Source organism: Chiloscyllium plagiosum, unplaced genomic scaffold, assembly GCF_037043375.1.
Source record: "Chiloscyllium plagiosum isolate Xiang-an unplaced genomic scaffold, Cpla_swu_hap1 HiC_scaffold_4, whole genome shotgun sequence".
NCBI classification, from domain to species: domain Eukaryota; kingdom Metazoa; phylum Chordata; class Chondrichthyes; order Orectolobiformes; family Hemiscylliidae; genus Chiloscyllium; species Chiloscyllium plagiosum.
In genome coordinates, this window is record NW_028270142.1 from 96102363 (window position 1) to 96120418 (window position 18056).

The following is an 18056-nucleotide window of genomic DNA, read 5'->3' on the forward strand; positions in this document are numbered from 1 at the left end:
GGCGACCTGTGAAAATAATCTGATGCACATCTAACCAACACCACTCCATTATTATCCATATGTATGTCCAATGCCCATTTAAATGCCTTTAATGTCAGTGAGTCTACTACTGTTGCAGGCAGGCTTTTCCACGCCCCTACTACTCTCTGAGTGAAGAAACTACCCCTAATATCTGTCCTAAATCAATCATCCCTCAATTTAAAGCTATGTCCTCTCGTGTTAGCCTTCACCATCCAAGGAAAACGGCTCTCACTGTCCACCCTGTCTAACCCTCTGATTATCTTGTATGTCTTGATTAAGTCACCTCTCAACCTTCCTCTCTCCAATGAAAACAGCCTCAGTTCCCTCAGCCTTTCCTCATAAGACCTTCCTTCTATATCAGGCAACATCCCAGTAATTCTCCTCTGAACTGCTTCCAAAGATTACACATCCTTCCTATAATGCGGTGACCAGAACTGCACACAATACTCCAGGTGCGGCCTGACCAGCATCTTGTACAGCTGCAGCATGACCTCGTGGCTCCGAAACTCAATCCGCCTACCACTAAACACCAACACACCATATGCCTTCTTAACAACCCTATCAACCTGGGTGGCAGATTTCAGGGATTTATGCACCAGGATACCGAGATCCCTCTGTTCATCTACACTGCCAAGAATTTTACTATTAGCCCAGTACTCTGTATTCCCGTTACTTCTTCTGAAGTGAACTACCTCACACTTTTCTGCATTAAACTCCATTTGTCACTTCCCAGGGTTGTCCTAACTCCCCTTCTTAAACAAGGGAACAACATTTGTTAATCTCCAGTCTTCTGGCACTATTCCTGTTGACAATGATGACATACAGGTCAAAGGCAAAGGCTCTGCAATCTCCTCCCTGGCTTTCCAGAGAATCCGAGGATAAATCCCATCTGGCCCAGGGGTCTTATTTATTTTCAGATCTTCCAAAGTTACTAAAACCTTGTCTTTGTCAACCTCAATCCCATTTAATCTTGTAGCCTGTATCTCTGTATTCTCACTAACATTACCCTTTTCCAATGTGAATACTGACGAAAAGTATTCATTAAGCGCTTCCCATATGTCCTCAGATTTCACACACAACTTTCCATTACTATCTTTGATTGGCCCTAATCTTGCTCTAGTCATTCTTTTATTCCTGATATACCTATAGAAGGCCCTAGGGTTTTTATTGATCCTAGCCGCCAACAACGACTCATGTCCTCTCCTGGCTCTTCTTAGCTCCCTCTTTTCTGGCTAACTTATAATTCTCAAGCCCCCTAACTGAGCCTCCATGCCTCATCCTCACATAAGCCTTCTTCCTCCTCTTGACAAGAGCTTCAACTTCTTTAGGAAACCATGACTCCCTGTCTTGACAACTACCTCTCTGCCTGATAGGTATATACTTATCAAGGACCTGCAGTAGCCATTCCTTGAATAAGCTCCACATTTCAAGTGTGTCCATCCCTTGCAGCTTCCTTCCCCATCCTTTGCATCCTAAATCTTGCCTAATCACATTGTAATTGTCTTTCCCCCCAGTTAAAGCTCTTCCCCTATTGTAAACATAATCGAATTATAGTCACTATCGCCAAAGTGCTCACCTACCTCCAAATCTAACACCTGGCCAGGTTCATTCCCTAGTACCAAATCCAATATGGCATCAGCCCTTGTTGGCCTGTCTACATACTGTTTCAGAAAACCCTCCTGCACACATTGAACAAAAACTGGCCCATCTAAACTACTTGAACTGTGGTATTCCCAGTTAATATTGGGGAAGTTAAAGTCCCCCATAACAACTACCCTGTTACTCTCAGTACTATCGCAAATCACCTTTGCTATTCTTTCCTCTACATCCCTGGAACAATTCAGACGCATATAGAAAACTTCCAACAGGGTGACCTCTCTTTTCCTGTTTTTAACCTGAGCCCAAACTACCTCAGTGGATGAGTCCTCAAATGCTATCTCAGCTGCTGTAATACTTCCCTTGGTTGACAATGCCACATCCCCTCCCCTTTTACCATTATCTCTGTTCTTGCTGAAACATCTAAATCCCAGAATCTCCAACAGCCATTCCTATCTCTGCTCTAGCCATGTCTCTGAAATGGCCACAATGTCGAAATCCCAGGTACCAACACATGCTGCAAGTTCACCCACCATATTCCAGATGCTCCTGGCATTGAAGTACACACATTTCAAACCAACATCCTGATTGCCAGTGCCCTCTTGTGGCTTTGTAAACCTATCTCTGACCTCACTACCCTCAACCTCCTGTACATTGGAACTACAATTCAGGTCCCATCCCCCTGCTGCATTAGTTTAAACACCCCGAAGAGCATTAGCAAATTTCCCCCACAGGATATTGGTACCTGTCTGGTTCAGGTGAAGACCATCCTGTTTGTAGAGATCCCAACTTTCCCAGAAACAGCTCCAATTATTCAAGAATTCAAAACCCTCCCTCCTGCACCATCCCTGCAGCCACATGTTCAGCTCCGTGCTCTCCCTGTTCCTCGCTTCATTAGCATGTGGCACGGGCAACAAACCAGAAATAACAACTCTGTTCTAGCTCTAAGCTTCCACCCTAGCTCCCTGAATTTTTGCCTTAGATCTCCACCTTTCTTCCTACCTATGTCGTTGGTGTCTCTGTGGAATGGAGATGAGGAGAAACTTCTTCAGCCAGCGAATGGTGAATCTATGGAATTCATTGCCACAGAAGTCTATGGAGGTCAGGTCATTGAGTACATTTCAGACAGAGATAGATAGGTTCTTGATTGTTAAGGGGATCAAAGATCTTGGGGAGAAGATGGGAGAATCTTTCATCTCATCTTATCAGTCATGATTGAATGGCAGAGCAGCCTTGATGGGCTGAATTGCGAATTTCTGCTCCTATATCTTATGGTCTTATGGATCCTCGAGTTCTGGATTCCCTCAAAAGAGGAAATATCCTTTCCTCATCCACCCTGTTTGTTTCAATCAATTCACCTCCTTACTCTTCTACATTGTGGCTGACAAAAGTCTAAAGTGTCCAAACTTTCCACTGGCCCCTTCATCCAAGTCATCTATTTAAATTGCAAAGAGTGAAGACCCCAACACCAACCGTGTGACACAATATTCACTGCAGCTAGCCAGCCAGAATCTGACCCATTCATACTTGTTCTTTGTTTCCTGTTAACCAGACAATCTTCTATCCATACCAATACTTCACCCAATACCACGAGCCTTTATCTTTCACAATAACCTTTGGGATGTCTTCTGAATGCCTCCTGGAATTCGGGGTATAATTCATTCACTGGGTTCCCTTTACTCATAACACATCCAATATGATGGTTCAACTTAATTTTCCTGTGACAGATGTTAATGACCTGGGCCTGTAGTTTCCTCTTTCTGTCTCCTTCCCTTTTTTTTTTTGCAAATAAATGAGTTACATTTGCTATCTTCTAATCTAATAGAATCTTCCCCAAATGTCGAGAATTTTGGAAAATTAGAATTAACCTATCAACTATCTCACAAGCCATATCTTTTAAGGCTCAACTGGGAGAAAGAGAAGACTGCAGATGCTGGAGATTAGAGTCAAAAGGTGTGGTGCTAGAATGTGTTCCTGATGAAGAGCTTACGTTCAAACGTCGACTCTCCTGCTCCTCGGATGCTGCCTGACCGGCTGTGAATTTCCAGCACCACACATTTTAACTTTTAAGGCTCAAGGACAATACCCACTGAGGGAGGCAATAGCTCCATGTTATCGTCATTGGACTGTTAGTCTAGAGACCCAGATAATGTTCTGGGGACCTGGGTTCGAGTCCTGCCATGGCCGATAGTGGAATTTGAATTCAAAAAGAATCTGGAATTGTGGGTCTCTTGATGATAATGAAACTATTGTCAGTTGTGGGGAAAGAACACATCTGGTTTACTAATGTCTGTTAGGGAAGTAAATCTACTATCCTTACCTTGTCTGATAATCCTTACATGTGACTCCAGACCCATAGCAATGTGATTGACTGTTAACTGCCCTTTGGGATTGGCATTAAATGCTGGTCTAGACAGCAACATCCTCATCCCATGAATGAATTTATAAAAAACATCCAAGGGCTTGTGAAATGTTGCTCCAACAGGTTTGCTCAGTACCATTTCTTGGGTGATTTGTGACTTTATGAAGTTCCTGCTTCTCTTCATTTACTGATGTATACAGCTATTTCTAGGAAATTATGTGTCTTCTCTACAGTGAAGAATGATATAAAATGACTGCTCAGTTCATCTATCATCTCCTTATTTTGTATTATTAACTCTTAACCTCTCATTGTATAGGACTAATGATCACTTTGTTATGTCACAAATCTGGTCCATTTTTCTAAAAGCTCTTCCTTTTCTCAAGGATACTGTGTCCTTGATGTTTTTCAGAGGGGTCGTAAAACAGCCCAGGCTTGGAATCGGCTGGGTTGGTACAGAGATGAAAAGGGTATTGGGAGGCCTGTTTGTTTATATGTAAATAGATGAGACTTTAGGCCACAGTTTTCATGTATAATGAAAGGGGAGCGGTCAGTCCTGGAAGCTAAATTCTTGTTGTCAGTTCATTTTAGCAGTGGAAACTGCTCTCTCTCCTTCTGCCCTTTTAACTTTGACCTGTAAGTCTTTGTTTCATTTTTGGTCTGCGTTTAAGGGGTTTGTTTTTTGGGACAGTTACGTACATTCGGAACAACATAATTAAGTCTAGTTTGGATAGACTGAGTTCTGTAGGTATTTTTAGTTCTGTTCTTTGTGTTTCGTTGTGTAATTTTGTGAAAAGTTTTTTGTCGGTTTTAAAACCTGTTAATCAACCTAGCTAACTTATTCTGGGTAATTTTCTTTGTTCACTTTCTGAAACAAATAGCAAAGTTATGGTCTGGACTGCCTGCTTAAGAGTGTTTTGAGTTGTCTGGCCTAGTCCATAACTTTTAATTCTTTTTAAAAATATCTGAATATACTTTTACGATATGTTTAATAATTCCAGTTAACATTCTCACTCTAATATTCATATACTAGTTTTAAAATTTTATCCAATCTTCTGATTTGCCACATAATTATGTTCCTTTACTTTAAGTCCTATATCATTTTTATCTTGTTTAGTTAACCAAGAATAGTGCATTATCCTCTTGGTTTTTATTTCTCATCAGTAAGTATTTATTCTGACATATCTCCTTATATATCTGCCATCCATTTCTATTGACATATCCCTAACCCAATTCACCAGTTCAATTTAACCAGCTCAGTTTTCACAATTACCCTAAATTAAGTTTAAAATACTAGTTTTGGATCCAGTCCACTCTCCCTCAAACTGAATATAAAATTCAGTCATATGTCAGCTCTTATCTCAGAGTGACTTCACTAAGAGATCTCTAATTAATCCTATTTCATTTCACAATATTGCACAATAACCTACTCTCTGGTCAGCTCCAAATACTGCTGTTCAAAGAAACTATGCTGAAAGCATTCTATAAGCTCTTCTTCTAGGCTGTTTTTTTCCAACTGATTTTTCTAGCTTATATGTAAATTAATATCCACAAGATACATGCCAAGCCATTATGATGAGCTCACAGTATTTTTTCCTCTTTAAACTCCATCCTACTGTGTGGTTACTCTGATGGAACCTGTTCACTGATCTTGACTCCACTGTTTTTACATCCTGGTTTACTAAACTCAGATCATCCCCCTCCTCATTCTTTTGTTAATGCTATCATTAAATGTTGTGGTTCTGTTCGCTGAGCTGGGAATTTGTGTTGCAGACGTTTCATCCCCTGTCGAGGTGACATCCTCAGTGCTTGGGAGCCTCCTGTGAAGCACTTCTGTGATCTTTTCTCTGGCATTTATAGTGATTTGCATCTGCCGCTTCCGGTTGTCAGTTCCAGCTGTCCGCTGCAGTGGCTGGTATATTGAGTCCAGGTCGATGTGCTTGTTGATTGAATCTGTGGATGAGTGCCATGCCTCTAGGAATTCCCTGGCTGTTCTCTGTTTGGCTTGTCCTAAAATAGTAGTGTTGTCCCAGTCTAACTCATGTTGCTTGTCATCTGAGTGTGTGGCTACTAAGGAAGGCTGGTCATGTCGTTTCGTGGTCAGTTGGTGTTCATGGATGCGGATCGTTAGCTGTCTTCCTGTTTGTCCTAAGTAGTGTTTTGTACAGTCCTTGCATGGGATTTTGTACACTACATTGGTTTTGCTCATGCTGGGTATCGGGTCCTTCATCCTGGTGAGTTGTTGTCTGAGAGTGGCTGTTGGTTTGTGTGCTGTTATGAGTTCTAGCGCCACATACGAACAACTCCGGTTCCTGCACGAATGCCAAAAGAATCGAATCCTTCCACCATGTGTCAGATACAGACCACCAATCAACAATCCACAAGCCAGGGACACAGCCAGACAGAACGGACTCAGGATGATCCAGGTAATGATTACAGACGCACACAACAGACTGAACTAATGCAGACAAGAAATTGCGCGCCAAACATCGTTAATTTCAAAAACCACCAATCAGGAATGGACCCAGACCATAGAACAGGCCATCACCATAGTACAGAACAGGACCACACACCACAAAAAAACGGCACTAAAAGAAAAAATGGCCAAACTAACACACAACAGAGAGGACACCACAACACACTTGTGGGTTAGAAACCTCTCCCACAGACAGCTCACAGACACAGAAAGAACAATACTGGCCAAGGGACTCAGGATGCCAAGACAGCAGACTTCCTAGCAGCACTAGAATGCACACTCAGAAACAATGGACTGACAGAAGAGACACAACAAACAGTGAGACAAAGTATTGTACCCCTGATAACAAGGAAAAGACAAACACATAACCTCAACACCAAGGAGAGGGAAGCACTAAAAGCACTAAGAAACAATAAGAACATAATCATACTACCAGCAGACAAAGGCAGACTGATGGTCATCCTGGACAAAGCAGAGTACATCCAAAAAGCGCAACAACTACTTGCAGATACCAACACCTACCAAAAGAGGGAGTTTGACCCCACCCCACAGCTCACCAATAGGATAAACAACACACTGAGGAACCTACAAAAAAACGGACAGAAAACCAGGTTTGACCTACAGAGAATGAAACCTGAAAGCCACAACACTCCCAGATTCTACGGACTACCTAAAGTGCACAAACCAGACATCCCACTCAGACCCATAGTATCACTACCAGGGACACCATCACACAAAATGGCTAAAGAACTACAGCAGAAACTGAAACACCTACTCAGCAGATCCAGACACTCTATACAGTCAACACAGAAATTCTTGGACATCATCAGAAATATACACATAGACAAGGAAGAAACTGTGGTCTCATTCGATGTAACGGCACTGTTCACCTCTATCGACAAATCCCTAGCCAGAGAAACAATAGCCAACCTGCTGGACATACAGAACAGACAACAAGACCGGGAACCTACCAACAAAGACTGCATACTCAAACTACTGGACCGGTATCTCACAACACACTTCACATTCAACAACCAAATATATGAACAAATCAACGACACACCCATGGGGTCACCCATCTCTGGACTCATGGCAGAAGCGGTAATGCAAAGGTTAGAACAAACAGTCTTACCGCAAATTCAACCCAAACTCTGGGTCAGATATGTAGATGATACCTTTGTAATAATTAAAAACACAGAAATAGAGAACATACACTGGATCATCAAGGCCACACTCACAGGAATCCGATCACTAGAGAGGAAGAAAAGGACAACCAACTCCCATTCCTAGACGTGATGTTACAGAGAACACCAAATGGAGAATTCACCACAAAGGTATACAGGAAAGCCACACACACAGATCAAGTCCTAAACTATGAAAGCAACCATCCCAACACACACAAAAGAAGTTGCATCAAGACACTATTCAAAAGGGCCACAACACACTGCAGTACACCAGAACTGCAAAAAGAGGAAGAAGAACACCTCTACAATGTATTCGCCAAAAACGGATACCCACGCAATTTCATCAACAGATGCCTAAGGGAAAGACAACGGAATGAGGACATGCCACAACCCGAAGGACTAGCCACACTACCATACATCAAAAACATTTCTGAACTGACAGCCAGACTACTGCGACCACTAAGACTCATAACGGCACACAAACCAACAGCCACACTCAGACAACAACTCACCAGAACGAAGGACCTGATACCCAACATGAGCAAAACTAATGTAGTGTACAAAATCCCATGCAAGGACTGCACAAAACACTACTTAGGACAAACAGGAAGACAGCTAATGATCCGCATCCATGAACACCAACTAGCCACGAAACGACATGACCAGCTTTCCTTAGTAGCCACACACTCAGATGACAAGCAACATGAGTTCGACTGGGACAACACCACTATTATAGGACAAGCCAAACAGAGAACAGCCAGGGAATTCCTAGAGGCATGGCACTCATCCACAGATTCAATCAACAAGCACACCGACCTGGACCCAATATACCGGCCACTACAGCGGACAGCTGGAACTGACAACCGGAAGCGGCAGATACAAATCACTATAAATGCCGGAGGAAACATCACAGAAGTGCTTCACAGGAGGCTCCCAAGCACTGAGGATGTCACCTAGACAGGGGATGAAACGTCTGCAACACAAATTCCCAGCTCGGTGAACAGAACCACAACAACAGGCACCCGAGCTACAAATCTTCTACCAAACTTTGAGCTATCATTATATAATGGTCAGCTTTCAACTTTTTCTTGTTTCCTGTTTTTAGAAAATGTCCTATGTCCTTCAAGATTCAAACTCCTGTCCATATTATCCAGCAGGCATCAATCTGTTATGGCCACCACATCAGTATTTATTTCTATTTGCACTATCTGTTAATTTGTGCTATTAAGGATACTACATTCATTCGATACAGTGAATTTAGTTTTGGACTTTTTATTGCACTTGTAACCCTTAGTCTTACATTTTGATTTACTGTTAGATATGTACTCGCATTCGTCCTGTCACTTCCTCTTTATCATTTCCTACATTAATACCTTTTACTCTTATCTTCTCAATGCTTTTTGTTTGACCAAATCCCCCCAAATCCAGTCATTTATTTTAATCCCACTACTTAGTTAAAACTGCTTTTGCTTCACTAACCCCCTGTGACTTGCCAGTTCACCAGCCTCAGCACATTTCAGATCTAGACCATCTCACTGATGCAGGTCCCACTTTGCCCAGTACCCATGCTAGTATCCCAAGAACAGGATACCACTTCATGCACACCAGTTTTGATCCACACACTAACTTCTCTAATCTTGTGTGCTTGATAGCAATTTGCTAGTGGCTTATTTTCTGAATCCTTGTACTGCCTATGCAGAATCTCTTTCCATGTCCTGTCAGTGGTGTTGGTCTTTAACTGAGTTCAGAGAGCCTGAGATGTTTAGAATAGATTGACTTTATGAGATATCATGGTTCATGTACTTTTATTCATTATTTTTGTGGAAATAAATCTCTCAACATAATTCACGAACTTGCCTTACAGTTGTGATTAATGTCCATTTTACTTATTTTATCATTTTTGCCAATGACAAATTCACCATTGCAGTATTTGTTCTAGAAATTAATATATGTTGCTTGCATCGTTCATGAATAATATTTATTTGTATTGCTGTTATAAAAGCAAACAAAATCCTTCATATATAGATTCATTTAAGGAAAAATTTAAGTAAATTTAAATTTGAGTGAATTTCTTTTAAATTTGTTAAAGGCTGAGCTGCATGAATTAATTTTTCTCACATAGAATACATAAGCAAGAAAATTCAAACTAAGCAAATCAATAATGTGACTTCAGTTGAAATATTGAGCTGAATTTTCAATTATCCATAAGACTGCAGTCACACATTGAAATTTGCAATCTCAACTGCCACAGGCTGGGTGGGGGAGGTGGGAACAGGAAAATTGCATGCAATAATCAACAGATTGTCAAGTTCCTTATGAATTTCATGAAGACTTTGGAACAACAGTATGAGATTTTCAACTGGGGTGGGGGGGTGTGGGGAAGGGGGGACATGAGGGAAAGTGGCCTGCTGTGCACTAGGATGCAACTTTAAAACCAAACAGTGAGGAACCACGATTGCTATCATTGCATTGTTTAAAGGTTGGGAGAAATGTTGTGAAACATGAAAGGGTTCAGAAAAAATTTACAAGGATGTTGCCAGGGTTGGAGGATTTGAGCTGTAGGGAGAGGTTGAAAGGCTGGGGCTGTTTTCCCTGGAGCATCGGAGGCTGAGGGCTGATCTTCTAGAGGTTTATAAAATCATGAGGGGCATGGGTACAAGAAATAGACAAAGTCTTTTCCCTGGCGTGGGGGAGTCCAGGACTAGAGGGCATAGGTTTAGGGTGAGAAATAAAAGAGACCTAAGAGGCAACCTTTTCACGCAGAGGGTGGTACATGTATGGAATAAGCTGCCAGAGGAAGTGGTGGAGGCTGGTACAATTGCAACATTTAAAAGGCATCTGGATGAGTGTATGAATAGGAAGGGTTTGGAGGAATGTGAGTCGGGTGCTGGCAGGTGGGACTAGATTGAGATATCTGGTCGGCATGGACAAGTTGGCCATACGGTCTGTTTTGTGCTGGACATCTCTATGACTCTCTGACTCTAAATAGGTTCAAACTCAGCTGTTCAATTCATAGCACAGAACTGCTATTTGCTGCTGCTGCAAAGTTTGCACTAGGATACAGTGAGCAGTTGGTTTCCTGAGAAGATATTAGCTTCTTTACTAGCATCACTTGGGCAACCAAGATGGATGTGGAAGCATTGAGCTGTCACGGAGAGAATAGAAATGGGAGGAGGCCAGTCTGTGCTTCTGGACAGTGACTCACCAAAGAGTTAGCTATCTTTAAATTACAAGGCACGAATGTGAAACTGCATCTCTCCAGGCATTCGTATCTTCAGTCCACAATGACCTGAGACCTACAGCCCACAAAGCCCTCTCTAATCCACTACCGCAGCCACAGTGGTGAATCGTTATGTATTCAGATTGTTCCAGGAATGAGCTGTGTGCCTCAGGATTGCAGAATTAAAGTAGGCCATTTGGTCCAATATATCTGTACTGGCTCTTGAATTATTACAACAAAAGAGATTATTCAGCTCATCCAGTCTACATTAATTCTCAGAATGAACATTTTGCTTTCAGCCATCCTCCTGTCTTGTCCTGGTAAATTTTCTCATAGTTGAATAGGCCTCTACTAAACTCTCAGGCCTATTAATAAAGCCTAAAATATTGTATGCTTTATTAACAACTATTGTGACTGTCCTGTTACAATGATTTCCTTTAGGGTCGTAACATGTATTTTATTTTGTTTCTGCATTTTCTTCCTACCAAAATGATTCACCTCATACTTCACATTGGACCAATGCATTAACATATTCCATGTGCTTTTTGAAGTTTTACATTATCCTCCTCTGTTTACAATTATTCCAGATTTTACACCATCTTTAAACTTTGAAATTATATTCTGTAATTCAAGATCTTGATAATTGATTAATAGATAAAAAAACAACAAGGGTCTCAGCCCTGACCATTGGCATCTTCATAGTAAATTTTCTTCCAGGTCAAAAAGATCTATTAACCATTACTTAGTATTCATATTCGACAGCTAGGACACTGGCTTGAAGGAAGGCCCAGGAAATTTTCAGGTTGCATCCAGTCGGAGAAAAGTTCATTTTGTGGAAGTTACAGATTAGAAATTATAGAGATTTGTTATATAGGGACCTGAAAGAGTTAATACTTGAGTAGGTGCAGTAGGTGCCACTGTCTGTGGTGATATCCTCTGGACTTAGAAGGAGTGAAGGAGGAGTTGATGGGGGGTAGACCTGAAGCCAGTATGCTTACAACAGTCTCTGTAATAGTGTAGGCCCAGCTCATATAATCTGTAAAAGTTACAATAATGCAATAAACTTGCTATTAATTATTCAATAAGGTTCTTCTGTTAAGACTAGAAAGGTGACTTTCCTTTAACATGATATACTATTGCAGGCTTGAAGGAACCCACACACAACATGGTAATCAGCAATGTGGTGAGATGTAGTGTGATGACAGATGTGAAAGGGGCTCGTCCCTTTACTCCGCACTCAGGCCAGTGTCTGGGGATTTGCAGTTACTGTGGTGGTCTCTCTCCAGCAGGCTCTGAAACTTCAAAGACCAGGAATGCCGCACTAGGGCAACTCCGCTGGAGAGAGAGCACTGAACCGAACTCACTGTTTATAGCCTAACCAGCGAGTCAGAACTTATCTCCACACAGTAATCATGACCGCCACCAATGCCTGGGCGATTTCCTCTCTTGTTGGTGGGACAATGGTCACTTGGGCAGTACCCCCAAGAGAGACAAAAAGGGAGATCAAACTGCTTATCCTGGCTGGCAATCCTCCTTGAGTGGGCAGATCGAATCGCCTGGATCACTCTTTGGTCCTTCACACTGGAATTATAGTCTGGGATTTGCTGTGAACTCAGCCAGAATTAGTGGACCCAGAAGGAGCATAGACGGACTTAAATATGAGTTTAAAATTACCAGTGAACTTTATTACAGAAAAATTCAATTTGCCCAATCCATACAATACATCGAGGAAACTTTTTTCTATACTATGATATAAAATATAAGAAAACTGGAGTGGATACAATGTAAATCTTTAACCTTACACAATTTACAGGGTACTTACACTTTAAGAATTACACAAGCACCCTCCCCCCAAGCCTAATTAACTACTCCAGAGTATGAGTGTCCCAAGCCCGAAAAGGGTTCTTACAGTCTCAGAGGGACTTGTTGCTTGTCCAGTAATGCTCCCTCTCTGCCTCGGGTGTTGTTGTAGACTTCTGAAGTCCAAGGTCACAGACAGGGTCGATGTCTTCAGCCCCAAAGGGTTGGTGTTCAGAGACGCAGTGAGCTCAGAGCGAGGAGAGTGAAAAGGAAAAGAGCCCCCGATAGCTGGCCCCTCTCCCCCCTTTACCCTTGTAAAGGGCCGGCCGGCTCCACCCCTCAGATAATTCCATTTCACAAAGCATCTCCGATAATTGCTGGGGCTGGTTTAATCTCATCATTTGTGGAAACAAAAGTGTCGATACCGTCCCAAATTTACTTAACTGAAGTTTTGATGACTTCATGGACCCTCCCAAACAGTTTTCAGATTAGAGTAAATCATTACTCCCATTAACTAGATAGGCTCCATTGTTCACAGTTTCAGGGTTCATTGCCATTTCTATGCCTGTCCCTTGATTTGATGTCTGGTGGGAAAACCTGCCTGATCAGATGCTAGGTTGACCAGTTTTTCACAAAAGGCCATTTTCTTTCAATCTTTACTTTTCAAACTGGAGATTGCCCTGAAACTGCTACACTGTAGTAGGCCCAGCTAATATGTAGTGAGGATTTGTGAATTGCAATATTTCTAAATAGTGCCAACAAATAGAAATTAGACTTCAGGTCATCAAAATAAAGAAGGGAAGGAAATATACTGCTGTCCCAGAAAACTGCATGATAAATCGAAGCTGTTGATTATTAATGACAGTAAATCCTACAAAGTTTGTGGCAGAAGAATACTTTAAAAAAAAGACACACAAAGCATTTCACTCCTGGCAGGAGGTATACAGGAACAGAAAAACATCTGAAACTCTCTAATGCAGAGGTATAGGCTACATTGTGGGACAGCTCTCTGCAATCACTGCCTATGTATGAGTTAAACCAGTGAACCAGCCAGGCATCAAGAATTGCTTGAGGTAAAGCTAAAGCATATTTCTATAAAAGGCAAAACCCTCAATGAAACTAATTCAGAATGAAAGGTCAGTAATGTATAAAAGCAAATTTGGAACTCCACTCAGGCAGATTTGCTATAGTGCAGATACCATGGGGTAAAAATGAAACTAAGAAGGCCAAAAGAGTAAGTTCACATATTCCAGGAGAGATGGAGAAATCACTAACCAAGCCACTTAAAACAGATAATTTTTGGGCAGTTTAAAATAGAATTAATGTCTGGTCTACAACAGTCATGCTTTCTGCAGAGAAGGGTAATGCAGCAGGAGCACGTCTCCAAAGCACAAAGATCTCCAGCAGCGTGGGAAAGCCTCCAGTACAGCAACAGAGGAACCACCTTTAACTGGAAATTAAAATCTTTGAAAGGTGTTAAAATACTTATCTCATTGAAAAGCCATGGCATTAGAAGAGGATTGCCAGAAAGATATAATTTCAAGGCCAAAGAAAGCACAGAAATGTACATTCTGGAGAACACAAATCGTGAAGTTAAAAATGACTTCAAAGTTGAATATATAGACAGAAGCTGAACAAGACTTCTGCACACTGTTGAGAATATAGAGAATAGTGTTACTTGCCATGGGATAGAAGAAACATTTGAGAAATTAAAATTCTTGAATGAATGAGATTTGATGAAACAGTGGAGCATGCAGGTGAATCCATGAATAGTTTAATTAATTATCTCTACCAGTTGGTGGAAAAGTGCAACTATGGTGATTTTTAAGCCAGAATTTATAAGAGACCAGATTGTTGTAGAGATGACCCATGAATGTTTCTCAGATTTATTTCTGTCCAAAGAAGACACAGCTCCAGAGCCAGTCATTCAGATGGTGAGTGAAGCTGAGGTCTGGAAGCAAAAAAAAAATCAGAACAACCCTAAGAGATAAAAATGAAACAAAAGGTATAGTAGATCTACAGAAACTATTCAATTCTTAAGATACAGAACCACAAAGCACACACGAGATAAGCCAATGCAGTGAGCAGGCAAAGGATAGAGCAATGTGGGCTATAATGAGCTGTGTAGCAGAATCAGGTGACAAATCTGGCAACGCCTATTTGATGTTGGGAGAATCTTGCTTCATATTTTACGTTTTTCATAAACAGAGTGGTAAGATTCTCATTAAGCAGTGGTGAGATGCCAATTGACAGAGATTGATGCTTAAAAAAACGCCTTGTTAATGGTACAGCTCACCTCATTAACAGTCAACCTTTCATTCTTATGAAACTCTCCAAGGAAGCTTGACGTTGGGGTAACTTGACAAAGAAACCAGAGAGAGCACTTGGTGGATTCAGCTTGCTATTTGCTCTGAAAAATCTGTGTCATGGAAAAAATCTTGGACCATGTTTCACAGGCATCAACTATACAGATACCACATCCATGGACATTGGCATCTAACGTGAACCAACCTCATTGGGACCAACCAATTGCATATTTATGATATAGGACACTGCTGCACCAGCAACAATCAACAAAAATGCTGCGTACACTGTGCGCTGTACATGGAGTGGACGAGATCACTTAGTTATAGTCATAGAGATGTACAGCTTGGAAACAGACCCTTCAGTCCAACTCATCCATGCTGATAAGATATCCTAAATTAATCCAGTCATGTTTGCCAGCATTTGGCCTATATGTCTCTAAACTCTTCCTATTCATATACCATCCAGATGCCATTCAAATTTTGTAATTGTACCAGCCTCCACCACTTCCTCTGGCAGCTCATTTGAAACATGCACCATCTTTTGCATGAAAATGTTGCCCCTTATGTCCCTTTTAAATCTTTTCCCTCTCACATTAAACCTATGCACTCTAGTTTTGGGCTCCCCGACCCTGGGAAAAAGATCTTGTCTATTCACCCTATCCATATCCCTCGTGACTTTCTAAACTTCCCTCAACTTCTGACGCTCCAGGGAAAATAGCCCCAGCCCATTAAGCCTCTCCTTATACCTTAAATCTTCCAACCCTGGCAATATCCTTGTAAATCTTTGTAGATCCCATGAAGCCTTGTAGTGACAATCGTTCTACAAAACTCAACAAAAACATAGACTGGGACTGCCACAGTGTTAAGGGTTTAGATGGGGAGGAATTTGTTAAGGGTGTACAAGACACTTTTCTGATTCAGTATGTAGATGTACCTACTAGAGAAGGTGCAAAACTTGACTTACTCTTGGGAAATAAGGCAGGGCAGGTGACTAAGGTGTCAGTGGGGGAGCACTTTGGGGCCAGAGGCCATAGTTCTATTAGTTTTAAAATAATGATGGAAAAGGATCGACCAGATCTAAAAGTTGAAGTTCAAAATTGGAGAAAGGCCAATTTTGACGGTATTAGGCAAGGACATTCGAAAGCTGATTGGGGGCAGATGTTCGCAGGTAAAGGGACGGCTGGAAAATGGGAAGCCTTCAGAAATGAGATAACGAGAATCCAGAGAAAGTATATTCCTGTTAGGGTGAAAGGAAAGGCTGGTAGGTATAGGGAATACTGGATGACTAAAAAAATTGAAGGTTTGGTTAAAAAGAAGGAAGAGTATGTAAGGTATAAACAGGATAGATCGAGTGAATCCTTAGAAGAGTATAAAGGAAGTAGCAGGATACCTAAGAGGGAAATCAGGAGGGCAAAAAGGGGACATGAGATAGCTTTGGCAAATAGAATTAAGGAGAATCCAAAGAATTTTTACAAATATATTAAGGACAAAAGGGTAACTAGGGAGAGAATAGGGCCCCTCAAAGATCAGCAAGGCGGCCTTTGTGTGGAGCCACAGAAAATGGGGGGGATACTAAATGAGTATTTTGCATCAGTATTTACTATGGAAAAGGATATGGAAGATATAGACTGTAGGGAAATAGATGGTGACATCTTGCAAAATGTCCAGATTACAGGGGAGGAAGTCCTGGATGTCTTGAAATGCATAAAAGTGGATAAATCCCCAGGACCTGATCAGGTGTACTCTAGATCTCTGTGGAAAGCTAGAGAAAATATTGCTGGGCCCCTTGCTGAGATATTTGTATCATCAATAGTCAAAGGTATGGTGCCGGAAGATTGGAGGCTAACGTGGTGCCACTGTTTAAGAAAGGTGGTAAGGACAAACCAGGGAACTATAGACCAGTAAGCCTGACGTCAGTGGTTGGCAAGTTGTTGGAGGGAATCCTGAGGGACAGGATGTACATGTATTTGGAAAGGCAAGGACTGATTAGGGATAGTCAACATGGTTTTGTGTGTGGGAAATCATGTCTCACAAACTTGAGTGAGTTTTTTGAGGAAGTAACAAAGAAGGTTGATGAGGGCAGAGTGGTAGATGTGATCTATATGGACTTCAGTATGGCGTTCGACAAGGTTCCCCATGAAAGATTGATTAGCAAGGTTAGATCTCATAGAATACAGGGAGAACTCGCCATTTGGATACAGAACTGGCTCAAAGGTAGGAGACAGAGGGTGGTCGTAGAGGGTTGTTTCTCAGACTGGAGGCCTGTGACCAGTGGAGTGCTACAAGGATCGGTGCTGGGTCCTATACTTTTTGTCATTTACATAAATGATTTGGATGCGAGCATAAGAGGCACATTTAGTAAGTTTGCAGATGACACCAAAATTGGGGGTGTAGTGGACAGTGAAGAGGGTTACCTCAGATTACAACAGGATCTTGACCAGATGGGCAAATGGGCTGAGAAGTGACAGACGGAGTTTAATTCAGATAAATGCGAGGTGCTGCATTTGGGGAAAGCAAATCTTAGCAGAACTTATACAATTAATGGTAAGGTCCTAGGGAGTGTTGCTGAACAAAGAGACCTTGGAGTGCAGGTTCATCACTCCTTGAAAGTGGGGTCGCAGGTAGATAGGATAGTGAAGAAGGCGTTTGGTGTGCTTTCCTTTATTGGTCAGAGTATTTAGTACAGGAGTTGGGAGGTCATGTTGTGGCTGTACAGGACATTAGTTAGGCCACTGTTGGAATATTGCATGCAATTCTGGTCTCCTTCCTATCGGAAGAATGTTGTGAAACTTGAAAGGGTTCAGAAAAAACTTACTAGGCTGTTGCCAGGGTTGGTGGATTTGAGCTATAGGGAGAGGCTGAACAGGCTGAGGCTGTTTTCCCTGGAGTGACGGAGGCTGAGGGGTGACCTTATCGAGGTTTACAAAATTATGAGGAGCATGGATAGGGTCAATCGGCAAAGTCTTTTCTCTGGGGTCAGGGAGTCCAGAACTAGAGGGCATAGGTTTAGGGTGAGAGGGGAAAGATATAAAAGAGACCTACGGGGCAACCTTTTCACACAGAGGGTCGTATGTGTATGGAATAGCTGCCAGAG